General features: G+C 43.8%; 1 protein-coding gene across 1 annotated transcript in view; it reads left to right on the forward strand.

Annotated features, from left to right (window-relative positions):
- Positions 1-16,544, forward strand: part of capn3a (calpain 3a, (p94)) — a 91,550-nt gene that overhangs the window by 8,709 nt on the left and 66,297 nt on the right. The window lies entirely within an intron of this gene.

The following is a 16,544-nucleotide window of genomic DNA, read 5'->3' on the forward strand; positions in this document are numbered from 1 at the left end:
TAACACCTTTGAGCCATTAGGTATGTATCATTGATTTATGAACCTGTTTCCCACCGTCATAATGCAGTTTTCTGGTATAAGAATAAACTGAACCAAACGGCCTATCATGAATCACACAGTCTTTTCAAGTGAATCCTGTTCAGCTAAACAACTGTTTCATACATTAATGAGTTACTGTACATAATTTATTTTTAAGCTGTGGCACATACAGTCGGTAGACACAGGTTGTGGCCTGGTCCTCCTGCAGTGTTCAAGCTCTGTATTTTGTGGATAGACACAAAATGCTGGAGTAACTCAGCAGGACAGGCAGCCGTTCTGGATAGAAGGAATGTGTGACGTTTCGGGTCCAGACCCTTCTTCAGATCATATTTTGTCATTTCAGACCATGTATTTTATGGTCTGTTCAGCCCAGTATTGGCTAGATGCTGATGTGGAGGCTTCATCTCTGCCTGAAAACATCTCAGACGCCAGCACTGTGGTCGAAAGGGCATCAGGGATCTCTGGTAATGCAGTGTGGAAGCCAATCACTAAAGTGCCACTGGCAATACCCAACCCTTGCTTTGTAAGTTGCAAAAAGTTTTCAGCACTCATTTCTTTATGACTTAAGAAGGAATGTAAATTTGAAATAAATTATTAATAAAATAAATAATTAAAAAACAAAATAAATAAGTTAATGATTTAGAAAATTATTAAATAAAAAGTAAATAAAACACAAATAAACAAATAAAACATTAAACAAATATAAGTTGAGGTGAATGTATCCTTCCCTTTAGTTCCCTCTTCCACAACTGTACAACTGAAATCAATCGACTTTTACTTGCTTATAGGCCAACCATCCTGTCGAACACATGTTGTGGTCAAGGCTAATTTCTTACTGTTTGTTACTCCATATTCCTTACTATTTTTGCAGTCTGATCCTTCTTTGTCGATTGTGGAGAACTGGAAGTGATAACAACCCTGAAAACATTTTCATTCTCCTTCTCTCCTTGGCTAACACCATACAATTCCAGAACTATAAAATCGGCCATTTCAAACTAATCAGGCTGCAGGACAACTTAGAAATACACAAATTCTTCCAAAGCAAGATCGGGCAGCTGTTACACACTGAGCCTCATTCTTACTAAACATGTTCTTTGCTCTGAATGGCAGGGGAGGTGTGCCTAAGAGTGAGCATGGTGTGCATGGATTGTGGAAAGTAGCACCCAGGAACAAGAGGGTTGAAGTCAAGAGACTGAAATATTATGGAGGATGACATGAATGTGAAGAGTTTGAAGATGCTTGGGAGGAGAGGTGACCTTTACATGGCAGAAGCAGCCCATGTAGTTTGATTGCTCAAGTAAACTATTGTGAGTGCTGCCCTTGTTGGATGCTTTGGTATTGTTTGTGTTACTGCATGTAGACTGGGTATTTCTAGCTGCTGTGACCTTAAGGGTGCCCAGAATTGGAGGAGAGCTTGCACTAGGCCACAGGCTCCATATTTGATTGAACAAAGGACCAAAATATATGTGGTCTGCAGCCTAGGTTTCTACATACGACCTGTGACTACATACCTGCCCATCCTTAACTCAGATATCACCAACCAAGATTCCAAGCCTTCATCTAAGATGCAATACCCACTTGTATTTCAGATAAGGGGAGAACCAATACCACCTACCCCAACTCTCCCATCTCAGATAAAACAAGAAGCACAAGACACCACTAACCTGCTTCTACTTTTATCTCGGATGCCACCTGATTGGCTCTGCCCGTACCTTAGATACCACCTACTCTTATTATGTATTTTATGTATCACCTATAATAGGTTTACTCTTTATCATTGTTGTATGGAAAACATTTGGGCACAGGATCTAGACAGTACAGCTCAAGAACCACAATTTCTGTGTCGACCATGATGACAAACTAAACTAGTTCTGTCTATCTATATCTGGTCTATATCACTCAATTTCCTGCCTGTTCATGTGTCTTATCTAAATGCCTCTTAAACCTTGTTATTGTGTCTGCTTCCAGTGTGTTCCAGGCACTGTTCTACATCTCTGTGCAAGCTAAACCTTGTAAATCTCCTCTAAACTTTCCCACTTCTGATGCTCCAAAGGAAACAATCAAAATTTGTCCAACCTCTCCCTACAGCTAATACACTTTAATCCAGGGAATGTCCTATACAACCTCCAAATTCAGCCTAAACAAACTTTTATTTATCTGCAACATGACATCCCAACTTTATATCTCAGTGCCCCAACTGATGAAGACAACCATGTTATAAAGCTTCTTTAACACCTTACCCATTGGTTTTGCCATTTCAGGGAGCTATGGACTCAGATTCAAGCAATTTCAACAATATTGGGGAAATTAAAATGACCCACTATACACCCTTATTGCTTTTATACGTTTCCATGAAATGTCTACATATCTGTTCTCATATTTCCTGGTAGCCAGTGGTTCTACATAATAATCTCAATAGAGTGATTGCACCTTTCTTATGCCTGAGCTCCACCCATATTCCCTCACGGGATGTGTCCTCCAGGATGTCTTGTCGAATTGCACCCTCACCTCTTTTACAACCCCCTCCCATTAGACTATTCCCAGTTCACAGTCTAGGCATATCAGGTGGTCAACTAGTTACTCACTAAATGTGGTGTCTCTACCAATGTTGCAGTCAGTCAGTTTTAGACCCACATTCTTCTTTGTTGAAAAGAGTTGATCCTAAGAATCCAGGCTGGGATTGTCTTGCTGGAGCGCCAAAGTTTCAGCTACTCTGGATTTACCATCTGCCTTGTCCCAGGGAGTGACCTTATGGAATTCCAGGAATGTTTTTAAAATTGTGATTAAATGTTATCACGCTTCTTCTTCAGCAGCTGGAGTGATTCAATGTATACAGAAAGGAGCAGGATGTTAGTGTACTGACAAGTTGCAAAAGATAGGGACAGATAGCTAGGCTCTTTCACTAGGCAAATATTTATAGTCAGGTAACTGAAGAATATGTGTCTTTGGAAACATTTTCCAATTTTGGCAATATTATTCCCTGTCCCACTCATAGGGCCTTAGGGAGTGTTGTAGAGCAGAGACCTAGGGTTGTTTCCATGAAAGTGGCAACGCAGTGAACAGGGTGGTGTTTGGCACACTAGTCTTCATCGTTATTGTACTGCATACAGGAGTTGGGACATAATATTATATCTGTACAATATATTGGTAAGGCCACCTCTGGAGCACTGTGTACTGTTCTGGTGGCCCAGCTATATGGATGTTATCAAATCGGAAAGGGTGCAAAATAAATTTACGAGGCTGTTAATAGGCAGAGTCTTTTTTCCACACAGCATGGGGTGTGGGAGTACCATTATATACCATTGATATATAAAATCACGAGGGCACAAGATAAGGTGACAGCACAGTTTATACCTCAGGGTTGGGAAGTAATGGTCATAGATCTAAAGTGAGAGAGAAAATATTTAAAAGGGAATTGAGGGGCAACGTACAGAGGGTGGGAACGAGCTATCAGAGGAAATGGTAGAACAATCACGGTATTTAAAACACATTTGGACAAGTATATGAATAGGGGAGGTTTGGAGTGCTATGAGGCAATGAGCAGACGAAGTAGGACTAGTATGGATGGCTTGGACAAGTTGGGCTAAATCTGCATTGTGCTTTGACTATGGAGCTCTAACCTATCTGTCTATGGGTCTCTGCACTATTATAATAAGGCTCAAAGCAAGCTTGACGAATAACACCTTGTCTGACCGGCACGCTGCGGTCTTCTGCACTCAATATTGAATTCTCCAACTTTAGGTAACCTGCACTTTCGGTCTGTATCAAAATTGGCTATTTCTGCCAGTCATTAACTGGTGATTTTGACTGGTAGTTTTCTCTCTCTTTTAGTAAGGCCTGGGCTGCAACGACACATAAGGCAGACGACAAAGCACAGTATGTTACCAATTGGCACATTAACCTGTTCAGTCTCATCCTCTGGGAGGTATTCCCTTTGCTCCTTCCATCCCTCCACATTCTCTACAAGTGAAAAACTAACTTATTTTCCCACTTTCTCCATTCTATTAAAGGGTCCCAGACCTGGAACTTTAATAGTAAGATTAAACGAGTACTTACCAGTATGAAGTTTGATCTGTATTTTATGAGGAGTTACGGTGAGGTATTACGTGAAGATCCCAGCTCAGTGCGCAGGTGCGGCATACTTCGAAGCAGCGGTGTGAAATCACAGGATAGACACAATATTTGAAGTAAGATAGTAAAGATCATGAGACTCCAGTTTATTAGTTTGATCTATATATTGAGGGTGGGAGCGGAGGGCACGTAATACCTCACCGTAACTCCTCATAAAATACAGATCAAACTTCATACTGGTAAGTACTCGTTTAATCTTACTATTTTACTTCGGAGTCACGTGAGTGATTCCGTGAAGACTTCAAAGGTCTGTGATTTCAAACCGTGTAACAGTTTTTATATCACGCGCTGCCGAAGTTTTTGAGGGAGGAAGTGTTATCGTAATCAACCCGTGGATCTGCTTTCACAAGAAACAGAAAGGTATTTGTTAACAATAACAACATAAAGAGCTCCCCTGAGCTTAAATTAATATTGCAGTTTGTAATATTCTTCCTGCAATTAAATCAGGTTTATCAACGGTTTACAATAAAATATTCTGAACGTCGTTCCCTTGACCATTCTGCCGTATTGAGAATGTGGTCAACCGGGATGTCCATTCGTTCAGCCGCTGATATCAATGCTGCCCTAGTGGAATGGGATTAAAATGTATTATTATCTATTCCGGCAGCTTTCAGTACCTGTTGAGCCACCTTGGAGTGGTTTGGCTCGTACCCCGTCTTGGGGTTTCTGTGGTTGACCCATAGGCTTCCCTCTCCCTCTAAGATTGTGGGTTGTGTCTATATATTGTAGTAGATGGGTCACCACACTCAACCTGGACTCTGGTGGGTAGGCCCGGAATCCCACCATTGAATTGGGCGTTCCTGGTCCATATAGCCATATAACGATTACAGCACGGAAAAACACAGGCGATCTCGACCCTACTAGTCCGTGCCGAACTCATAATCTCGCCTAGTCCCATATACCTGCGAGTTAGATTTTCCCAGACCTAGAATATGAACGTGATGCGTCTGGGGTAATCACCATGTTATCCAGTCTAGTTTTATGGAGTGATTGGACTCTGTGAGCGTATACGAGAGCCATAAGCATGGGCGTTTAACATAGATTGAGCAAGCTAAGGGATCTGGCTGGTGCCATTCTCTGAGATATGTCAATATCACACCAATATCCCATACATGGGTATACCTGGGTATTTGGGGCTTATTATTATAGTACCCTTCATAAGTTATCTTCAGTGGATGGGATCCCAAGCTCTGCTGTCATGCTGTTTTAGATAAGCAGACAAGGCGCTCCATGCTGTATTTGCGGCACTGTAACTCACCTTTTAGTCATGGTGTAGATGTTCCAGGAACTCCAATACGTCAGTGGTTGAATAGTTTGGTATGTTGTCCCTGCGTCGTGGCAGTATTTTACCCATGTTAGCTCTTGACATTTCGTTTGAGTCTCACTGGGGCTCAAATGATAATAAATTTGTATTGTATTGTATTGTATTGTTGGTGACTGTTCGCAGGGATGCCGACATGGTGGTAATGGTTCCTTTGGATAATCCCAGTCCCTGGTAACGTCTATTTAAAACCTGCACCCAGGAGTTTGATGTTTCCCTGGCATGGGTGGCTTGTGCCTGATACTGGGTTGAGTCAGCAACCATGGTCCACTAGGGAAATCCATAGGTGAATCGCCCACCGTGTCGTGATGAACTGGGAACCATGGCTGTGTAGGCCAGTCGGGCACGTTCAATATCTCGGAGACAGAACCCATCTGTATTACGAAGTGCCCGACTGATGAGGCAGAAGGAAGGCAAAGCAGAAATTCCCCCTTCCAGCGTGTAGGCATCTATCGCTGCTGCCTCTCTGGTTCCTAAGTCACATACATAGGTTACTGGTGATTCCGTCTTGTGCGACCAAATTGATATCTGGCTTTCAAACTGCTTAATACCTTTAGCAGATATTTAGGGTTTGACATCTATTCAATGTTATCATAAATTTTACTCGTGACGTGGTGTTTCCCACTGTTCTAGCTTCCTAGGAAATAGGCAGCTGATAGTTAAAATGTCTTTTGACACACCATTGCCAGATCTGTTTCCAATTTGTTGCACGATAGTGATTATGTGCTCCCCATATGGTTGATATAAGCCACCACCATAGTATTATCAATCCGTAACCGCATATGTACGTGCTGCATTTGAAATGCATATGCTTTTTAGCCCAATAGGCGATCACCAATCCCAAATTATTGATGCCCGGTGTGTGTAGTAACGATGATTCTGAATTGGTCCATCTGTTACCTGTGCTGGATATGGAGTTTAGTTGCTCCCCAGCCTAAAGTACTGGCATCGGTTTTTAATAACCAAGTTGGGATTGGTGACAATAATAGGGCTGAAAACTATGCCAACATATGTCTGCCCACCACTGTAATTGTGATATAGTTTCAGTGGGTACATTCATGATTAGATTATAGTGACCCAAGCACCTTGGCAGAGTAACAGTCATATGGATGGAATGATATTGAAGCCCAGATAATCCTGGTAGTTAATGGCTTCAATACTGGTTTATCTGGGCGTGGGATGAACCTCAGTGCTTTAGGGAGCTGTTTCGTAGCTAGAACTGCTGCCACAGCTAATCCCTTTGTTTCCCCTAATATGAGGATATCATCCAATATATGCCATGATTAGATTCAAATTCAATTTAATTGTTTTCTTAATATTTTCATGGCTATTTAAATAGTTATAATGGTTTGGGGCTGAGATTGACCATTGGGAATGCTCTATACTCCCATAGTTGCCCTAACCGGGATATCCATTATCCAGGTAAAATGTTTTGTTTTAGGTATCTACAATGATCCTAGTGTATGGGTATAAGATAGTTTTCATCTTCCATATCAATGCTCGCCATAAGGTATCCTTTGGAGATCAGATGTCTGGCAGTGACAAAACCCGTCTCCATCTTAAAGTGTATATACTCAACAGATTTATTTAGTGATATTAGATCAATGATGATGTTACATTCACCATCTTTTGTAGTTTTAGTGAATATATTCGATACAATTCCAATGGTTCATGTTTACTCCCATGATCCATTTAGTAATGAGCCTTTCTAGTTCAGCTTGACCTTCTCACTTCTCTTTTTAGAGGGAGAAAAATGCCCTTTGGGCGCATGCTGAACTGGCGGTAATATGCCCAATTTGAATTCAAGTTTATATGCACTAATACTGTTGAGTATATATTAGTTATTTGTGACTGCACCCATGCTTTATCAACAAGTGTAAATGCTCCCCCCTGCAGTTAGTAGAACACCCTTATTTAGTGTAAACTGGGAGGAACCAGACTACCTACCTCCATGTTTATTGTGTTCATGAAGGCCTAGTTTGCTGGTATGCTGGTGCTGTCGATGGGGCGGCGCATTTTCCCACGGCTCCGCTCTGGGCCCCTGTCTAAAAAGAACTTTGGGGGTAATGTGAAGCGGTCACCAGGCTTTCACCAGTCTTAGTTTGATATTGCTGGTGGATGCCGAGGGGTGCTGCCAGCTGGGTGTTGGATGCGATGTCCTGCTCGTTCCATGGCCTGCCCTCATGAGGCGCACAGGTTTAACTGCCTCTCGTCCCGCAGCAGCGGTTTGCGTAGCCCCGTATACTTGGGGTTGCGGGCAGGTCTTATATGCACCAATGTTAGTCGAGTATCCCAAATTTGGGAACATCTTAGGCGTCAGCACCCTCGTAGTGCAACGGGATAGTCTCATCCTGGGAGAACCACCTTGGTGATCATGGCGTCTCGCCTGCCAGGTGAGTATGATCCGTGGGAAAACAAGCAAAGGCGGTGACATCTTGACCCTTCTGTTAGGAGCTTCAGATTTCGCTGCATTCAGCTCTTGTCTGCGAGTCTGCTGACCCAGCTGCCTGCAGATTTGCCTCTAGAAAGGCCTACTCCTGCAGGGCTTTGTTGGGAAGATGGTCGCGTGGAGGAGCCATGTAGTGGCCCACGACACCCAGTAGCTCTTCCTGATCCTGCTCCCCTGGCATACTGCTGTTCTCGTCCGCCTGCCCAGCGTTTAAGCCAGCCCAGCCCTGGCCTCCTTAGCTAGCCTCAAAAGAGGGAGCAAAAGGGTGTGCTATACATTGGAGGAGGCATAGCTCAAACTCCGTTGTTGCATCAATCCCTCGATAAGGGAGATGCTAGTGCAATAGCACTGAGGTAGGAGTGTCAGCTCCTTTGGCATTCAGCCAGTGCCCCCTTTTCCCTGGAGGTTTTTTAAAAACTCCATGGCCTCCTCTGGCTTGGGGAGACAGACATACTTATTTTTGCTGTCTCCAACCTGTTCCAGTGTTGGAGGAAGTTGATTCCTATAGAACCTGTAAATTGGTAAGGTTTTTGTCTTACCTGTATGTAGAGGCTGCCTGCCGTTTTTCAGGCGGCATTGTAGCGGTTCCCGGGCGGCGATTCTCCTTGTCAGGAGTCTGCAGGGCTGCCGGTCGGGTTTTTAAATTTCCCGCCGGTCCGCTGCTGTTAACCAAACAGCTGTTCAGCGGACCGGCATCAGCGCAGCTCCCTGCAGCGGTCCGCAGTCTGTGCGGTCCCGTTTGCGCCTTTCCCCCTCCACTGTCGGCTCCTTCGCTGGAGTCGAACGGGGGCCGCTTCCTCTGCTACTTTGCTCCCCCTGGAGCAAAAACCACAAGGCCCGATTAAGGTAAGTACTTACCTCACGTCCTTGGATGCGGGAGCTGCCGACTCCCGCTGGCCGCGTTCTGCACAGCTGTGCGATTATGCCGCACCTGCGCACTGAGCTGGGATCTTCACGGAATCACTCACGTGACTCCGAAGTAAAATTGGTTCTTTACAGACTGTGCCTTGCCAGCCATGACAATTAAATTGACTCTTGACTCTTGGCCAGCTGCGTGATTCCTGCATTTTCTGTTTTTATTTCACTCATCCAATTTCAATTGCTCAGTATTTGTGTCAAGCTCTCTTGGGGTTGGCACAGCACGGCTGTAGGCAGAGTAAAGATCCTTCCACGGATTCTATGAGTAACCTGTTAATGCTCATGGCATTATTGTTTAAATTCATTTTCAAAGCCTGGGCATTGCTTGCAAAGCTGTTTCTGATTGCATTTGTAAAGGTGTTGGTCTGTCTTCTTGCATCTCTGGAATCCTACTACTGAAAGTAATCCCATGTAACTCTGAGTATGGAGTCGAAGATTTGTACCCAGCTACCAGGAAAAATTGGCAACATGTTGGCATGCGGGGGTTGTGTGTACTTTGAGGGGATCCTTAAAGAAAGTTTCATGTGTTGGTTGCTCCTGTTCTTGGTGGTAGACATTCCAGGACTGGGAGATGCTTTCAGAGTAGCCTCGACAAGGAGAAATAGTGCATAATGCAGATAACACAATAAAGCTGCTGTGCATTAGTCATCAAGAATAGAATAGCAGAATGCCTTTTATTGTCATTCAACCAAACAAACGTTTGAATGAAATTTTGTTTGAATGAATGTCTGGGATGGTAGATGAGCCACTGGTCAACCCGGCTGCATATCACTGACTTAATTGTAGAAAAACTTAGAGAGATCAGGAAGATTTTTTTTTTGCTGCAGTATACCCAGCCTCTGAGCTGTTCTTATTGAGTGTCTGGTTAGTGGTGATCTTCAGCATGTTGATGGTGCAGGAAATGGTAACGATATTGCCTTGGAATGTCAAGGTTAAGTAGTGAGATGGTTATTGCCAGGAACTTTTCAGATGCAAATATTACTTAAAATCATGGAGTTATACAGCATGGAAATTGGTCCATTGGCCCAACCTGTCCAGGCCAATCTTCCAAGTCCCATTTGGCCCATATCCCTCTAAAGCATTCCTATCCATGTTTCTATGCTAGTGTCTTTGAAATGCTGTTACAGTACCTTCCAAAACAACCTCATCTGGTAGCTTGTTATATGTACTCGCCACCCTCGGTGTGAAAAAGGTTCCCCTCAGGTTCGTCAAATTTTGCCCCTATCAACAAATGTATGTCCTCTTATTGTGGGTGATGTCTGTACGGACTTTGTGCATTTCATATGATCGCATGGGTTTTCTTCAAGATCTTCGGTTTCCTCTCACGCCCCAAAGACATACAGGTTTGTTGGTTAATTGGCTTGGCATAAATTGGCCCTAGTTCGTGTAGGATGTATGGAGATCGCTGTTCGGTGCAGACTTGATGGGCTGAAAGGTCTGTTTCCACGCTGTATCTCTAAACTAAACTAAACATAAGATCAACCCTCAACCTCCTGTGCGCCAAGGAATAAAGTCCCAGCCTGCCCAACGTCTCCCTGTAGCTCAGCCCCTTGTGTCCAGCCAACATTTTCGTATATCTACTCTGCACTCTTTCCAGCTTAGTAACAACCTACCTTTAGCAGGGTGACCAAAACTAAACACAGTACGCGAAGGAAATAGGCAACGTTTCGGGCCGAAACCCTTCTTCAGACTGATCTTCTGTTGAAGCTTTTAACAGTAGCCCTCTTTCAGATGTGATCCCACCCAGTGAGTGCAAAGGCAATGTTTTACTCAGCGAGTGGAACATCTGAAGAACATGTTGCCCTTACCCCAAAAGATTGTGATTGAAGCCATCCCAGTGCAGAGTTATAGACATATTAAAAGACATTGTTAAAATTAGAATAATGGTGCATAGAAGGTGACCATGTGATCTATCATGCCCTCAGAGTTACCTGTGAATCCTCTTTCTCTCCCAACTATTTAGGGGCCTGTCCCACTTTCACAACCCAATTCATGACCTTTTTTACTCGTGGACATTTTTCAACATGCTAGAAAAACGCCCCGACCTACATGATGCCACGGGTAACTACGACTAGCATCACGGCCTGCTATGACCTAACTACGACCTCCTACGACCTTGTGACGTCCATGCTGCGAGTATGAGTCAAGGGCAAACTCGCCATCTGGAAATGTTCTTGTGAATCTGTTCCCACTGCTATTCGAGGCAACATATTCCTAATTGAATAGAATCCTCTACCCTAGGAAAAAAGTTGTGAGTGTTCACTTTATTCATGCCCCTCAAGATTATGTAAACCTCAATAAGGTCAGCCCTCAGCCTCCTATGCTCCAAAGAAAAAAGCCCCAGCTTTGTACAATCTCTTCCGATAACTCGAGCCTGCAAACCCTGTTAGGAGATCTCTTGGTATAGTTAGTGAGCTCAGTAGTATAGTTATATAGCAGAGAAACAGGCCCTTCAGCCCAACTCATTCATGCCAACCAAGATGCCCTGTCAAGCTAGTCCCATTTCGCTGCACTTGGCCCATTTCACTCTGATCCTTTTCCATCCTTTTATCTGGCAGATCGTTCCATATTCCTAGCACTGTCTATGTAAAAAAGCTGCCATTTGGGTTCCTATTGAAACTTTCTCCTCTCATCTTAAACCTATGCCCTCTAATTCTTGATTCCATACCCTAGGACAAAAACTCTGTGCATCCATCTCATGATTTTATGTAAGGTCATCTCAGCCTCGTACACTCCAAGGAATAAAGTCATAGCCTGCCCAAACTCTCCTTATAGCTCAGGCCCTCGAAGCCTGACAGCAGTTTTGTAAAATATTTCTGCATTCTTTCCAGCTTAATTGCATCCTTCCTATAAGAGCATTACTAAAACTGAACACGATATGAATACCTTGTACAAGTGTATCATAAAATTAAAACTTCCATATTCACTTCCCTGCCAGATGAAGGCCAACATGCCAAAAGCCACCCTCACCACCCTATCTACCTGTGACGCCACTTTCAGGGAACTGTGTACTTGTACTCCGAGATCCCTTTGTCCTACAATACTCCTCACAATCCTACCAATCACTGTGAAGGTGCTGCCCTAGTTTGACCTCCCAAAATGCTAAACTTTACATTTGTTTGAATTAAATTCCTTTTGCCATTCCTCGGCCCACGTGCCTGACTGATCAAGATCCCACTGTAATTCTTGATAACCATTTTCACTGTCTGTGATACCACATACTTTAGTGCTATCTGCAAACTTACTAATCATGTCTTGGACATTCTCATCCAGATTATTGATATAGATGTTTAATAGCAATGGATACAGCACCAATCACTGAGGCACACCACCGGTTACAGGCCTACAGCCCAAGAAAAAAAACATTCGCTGCTTCTTTCCCTGAAGCCAATTCTCTATTCAGTTATCTAGCTCTCTCTGGATCCTCTGCGATCTAACCTTCTAGAGAAGCCTATCATAAGGTCATGTGACTGAAGTAGAATTAGGCCATTTGGCCCATCAAGTCAACTCCGCCATTCAATCATAGCTGATCTATCTCTCCCTCCTAACCCCATTCTCCTGCCTTTTCCCCATAACCTCTGACACCTGTACTAATCAAGAATCTATCTATATCTACCTTAAAAATATCCACGGACGGCCTCCACAGCCTTCTGTGGCAAATAATTCCACAAATTCACCACCCTCTGACTAACGAAATTTCTCCTCATCTCCATCTTTAAAGAACGTCCTTTAATTCTGAGGCTATTACCTCTAGTCCTCTATTACCACGAGTGAAAACATCCTCTCCACACCACTCTATCCAAGCCTTTTACTATTCTGTATGTTTCAATGAAGTCTCCCCTCATTCTTCTAAACTCCAGTGAGAACAGGCCATGTGCTGACAATCGCTCATCATAGGTTAACTTACTCATTCCTGGGATCATTCTTGTAAATCTCCTCTGGACCTTTTCCAGAGCCAGCACATTCATCCTCTGATATGGTGCCCAAAATTGCTCCAAATGCGGCCTTACCAGCACCTTATAGAACCTCAGCATTACATCTCTGTTTTTGTATACAAACCCTCTTGAAATAAATGTTAGCATTGAGTTTGCTTTCTTTATTACTGATTCGACTTACAGATTAACTTTTTGTGAATCCTGCACCAGCATGCCCAAATCCCTTTGCACCTCCGATTTCTGAATTCTCTCCCCATTTTGAAAATAGTCTACGCCTTTATTCCTACTACCAAAATGCACGACTCCACACTTTGCAACTCTATATTCCATCCGCCACTTTTCTACCCACTCTCCCAACCCGTCCAAGTCCTTCTGCAGAGTCCCTGCTTTCTCTGCACTACCTGCCCTTCCACCTATTTTCGTATCATCCACAAACCTTGCCACATAGCCTTCAATCCCCTTATCCAAATTTTTAATATACACCGTGAGGAGTAGCAGCCCCAGCACCGACTCCTGCAGAACTCCGCTAGTCACTGGTCCGCTATCATGCAGAGCCTTATCAAAGGCCTTCTGAAGACAATATAGGCTTAAGGGCCTGTCCCACTTGGCCGTCATTTACCCGACAGGCTGGTAGTGACTGACCTGCGACGGTCGCGCGCGTCATCATGCGTCCGCACAGCCATCTGGAGCGCGTGTCGTCATTTGAAGATAGACACAAAATGCAGGAGTAACTCAGCGGGACCGGTAGCATCTCTGAAGAGAAGGAATGGATGATGTTTCGGGCTGAGACTCTTCTTCAGTCTGAAGAAAGGTCTCGACCTGAAATGTCACCCATTGCTTCTCTCCAGAGATGTTGCCGGTCCCGCTGAGTTACTCCTGCATTTTGTGTCAATCTCCAATCGTCTTGGCCCTGCTCTGGGAGTAGGAGTGGGGGCGGATCCGGATCTTCAACGGCCGTGAGCACCAGGCCGAGCTCGCCGATCGTTTGCCTGCTTCTGCTGCTGTTGGAGGTGAGATGTTGCGCCACGCCAGGGTGTTGTGCCTGGCCCACTTTGGCCGTCAGTTACGCGACAGGCCGGTGGCGCATGAAGATTTAGTGCAGGTCGAAGTCCACACTCCTCCACTCCACTCTCCTCCACACCACTCCGTGCGCCCGTCATGCGCTACCCACACGCTAGCAGGACGCGTAAATGGCGCGCGAATGACGGCCAAGTGGGACATGCCCTTAAGTCTGTAGTTCTGCCTTCCTCAGCCCTCTTGGTTACTTCTTCAAAACCTCAATCAAATCCGTGATACACGATCTCCCATGCATAAACCAGGGTGACTAGACCTAATTAATCTGCCTTTCCAAATGCATGTATATCTTATCCCTCAGAATCCCTCCAGTAACTCTCACACCACAGATATTAGGCTTACTAGTCTATAATTATCATGTTTTTCTTTGCAGCCTTTCTTAAATGGATGCATAACAATAGACACGTTCAGTATTCTGAATGAATTAATGCATGATACTTTATTATCACATGTGACATGTCACATTGAAATTCTTTGTTTTGCGTAGCAGACACAGAGAGTCGCCACGTATAGGGTGTCGACAAAGTTACAACGTGTTCAGTGTGGTCCTAATGGTCCCTCTTCGTTCTCTGCGCCTCCCCCACACCGGGTCCCTCGTTCTCTCGGCGCCTAGTCCACGCAGGGTACCTCTACACTGACCCATGCCTCCTTATTCATGAGCAGTCCCTCGCTTTCTATCATCATCCAGGGTTCCTACCTGCCTTGCCCTTCAATTACAGAAACCTTGAATTCTCATTATCACACTTTTAAAAGCATCCGACTTTCCAGATATCCCTTTGCAATAGGATTTCCAATTCTCCAATTTAGGACTTTTTCCCCAAGCCACCTGACTAAAATTATATGGTTATTTTACTTGCAGTTTAAGTCCTAAATGTTATCTATCTTTATTGCGATGCATCCATGGTTTACATTGACATGTCAGCATACCATAAGCTTGCTGCGTCAGTGATATCTGTTAATGAAAGCTTATATGAGCTATAAAAAGCTTTGACAGCTGATTTGACTTTGGATGTGTTTCAGATTCTGCTTATTTCAGCTGTTTCTGTCAGAGCTGTCTTCCAGCCACAAAATGGAGTGCTTAATACAAGTAATATTCTAAACACAATCTCATGTGGCTTCCCTGCTTTCCTCTCTTTTTCCCAACAACTACTGTTCCTGGCAATTAAAACACACTTTTATTGACAACATATAGGGATCTCTATTTATCCTTTCTGCAAGCAATTGTAGAACAGTAGATCAATGAGGCTGAAGAGGATTGAAGAGCTTTCTTGTATATTGTGGGAATGTGAGAATTTCCAGTCTTGGCAATGGCTCTCGTGTCTGATTGAGTAGGATTAACACTGTCATCTCTGTCTACTTTAATACTTACAACTTGTTTTGCGATCCAATTTTTGTGATTCTGCTTGGCCCAGAAGGTTGCTGAGCGAGGGTGCACAGGAGATTCTGAAGAATTTTGCCATGGCTAATTATAGCTTTTAAGAGAAGGGATTGGAATCCTGGAAGCTATTTAATCAAGGATAGTGTGCACAGGAAGGATATCTTTCCTACTGCTACAATGTTTGGTAATTAGAAGAAGGTTAAAAGGGGAATTGAAGGAAGAGGTTTTCATCAGATAGTGGTAGGAGTCTGGAACTCACTGTCAGAAATGGAGGTGGAGGCAAAGATTTACAAGTTACCTGGTCAAATGTAGTTGCTGCTGTGACCGGAAGCTGAACTGTAGGAATAGACTGAATCAGTTCCCCAGATAGGATGCAATGCGGCAAAAGGGCAATTCCCGTGCTAGAAATGTCTGCACTTCTGGGAATTATAGAGACATGGAGTCACATGGCACAGATACAGGCCCTTCAGCCCACCACATTCATGTTAACCTTTATGCCCATCTTCATTAATCCTATTTGCCTGCATTAGGTCCATACCCTTGTCATGCCACAGGTCCTTAAAATGCATTCATTGTATCTGATTGAAACACCTACTCTGGCAGCTTGTTCCAGAAATTAACTACATTCTGTGTAAAACAAAAACTCCCCCTCGTCTCCAATAAATCTCCATCCTCTCATCTTCATCCTTTTACCTCTTTTTTGTCCATCTGGTTGCGTTAAGGTCCTAGTAATAATCTAATCACAGAATTCCAATCAGAAAACATCTTTCCATCATCAATCTGCCTCCCATTACAAAGCCAATTTTAGATCCAATTATTCACCTTTCCTTGGATCTTATGTGTTAATCTTCTTGACCAGCCTACCATTCAAAACCATGTTAAATGCCTTACTAAAGTTCAAATAGACAATGTCTTTTGCCCTGCCTGAATCAATCTGCTTTGTTCTCAAACAACTGAATCAAATTAATGAGACAGTTCAGTCCTAACACACACCTATGCATACAAACCCACATGTACACACACAATCGCAATGTAGACAAAAAGTATATTGCCTGAGAAATTGTTCCCCCCAAAAAACACAAAGTGCTGCCGTAAGTTAACGGGTCAAGCAGTATCTCAGGAGGACACGGATAGGCAATGTTTTGGTTTGGGACCTTTCATCCTTATGTTTCCAAATTGTTCCGACCTTGGTTGGTGCACTGACCCCTGTCACACTGCGCACATGCTTCATGCATGGCCATCCGCTCACGAGAGTAGGTCCATGAGAGTAGATCTTGCACAATGTGCACACAAAGACGG

The sequence above is a fragment of the Leucoraja erinacea genome, chromosome 9 (genome assembly GCF_028641065.1).
Source record: "Leucoraja erinacea ecotype New England chromosome 9, Leri_hhj_1, whole genome shotgun sequence".
In the NCBI taxonomy this organism is placed as follows: Eukaryota; Metazoa; Chordata; class Chondrichthyes; order Rajiformes; family Rajidae; genus Leucoraja; species Leucoraja erinaceus.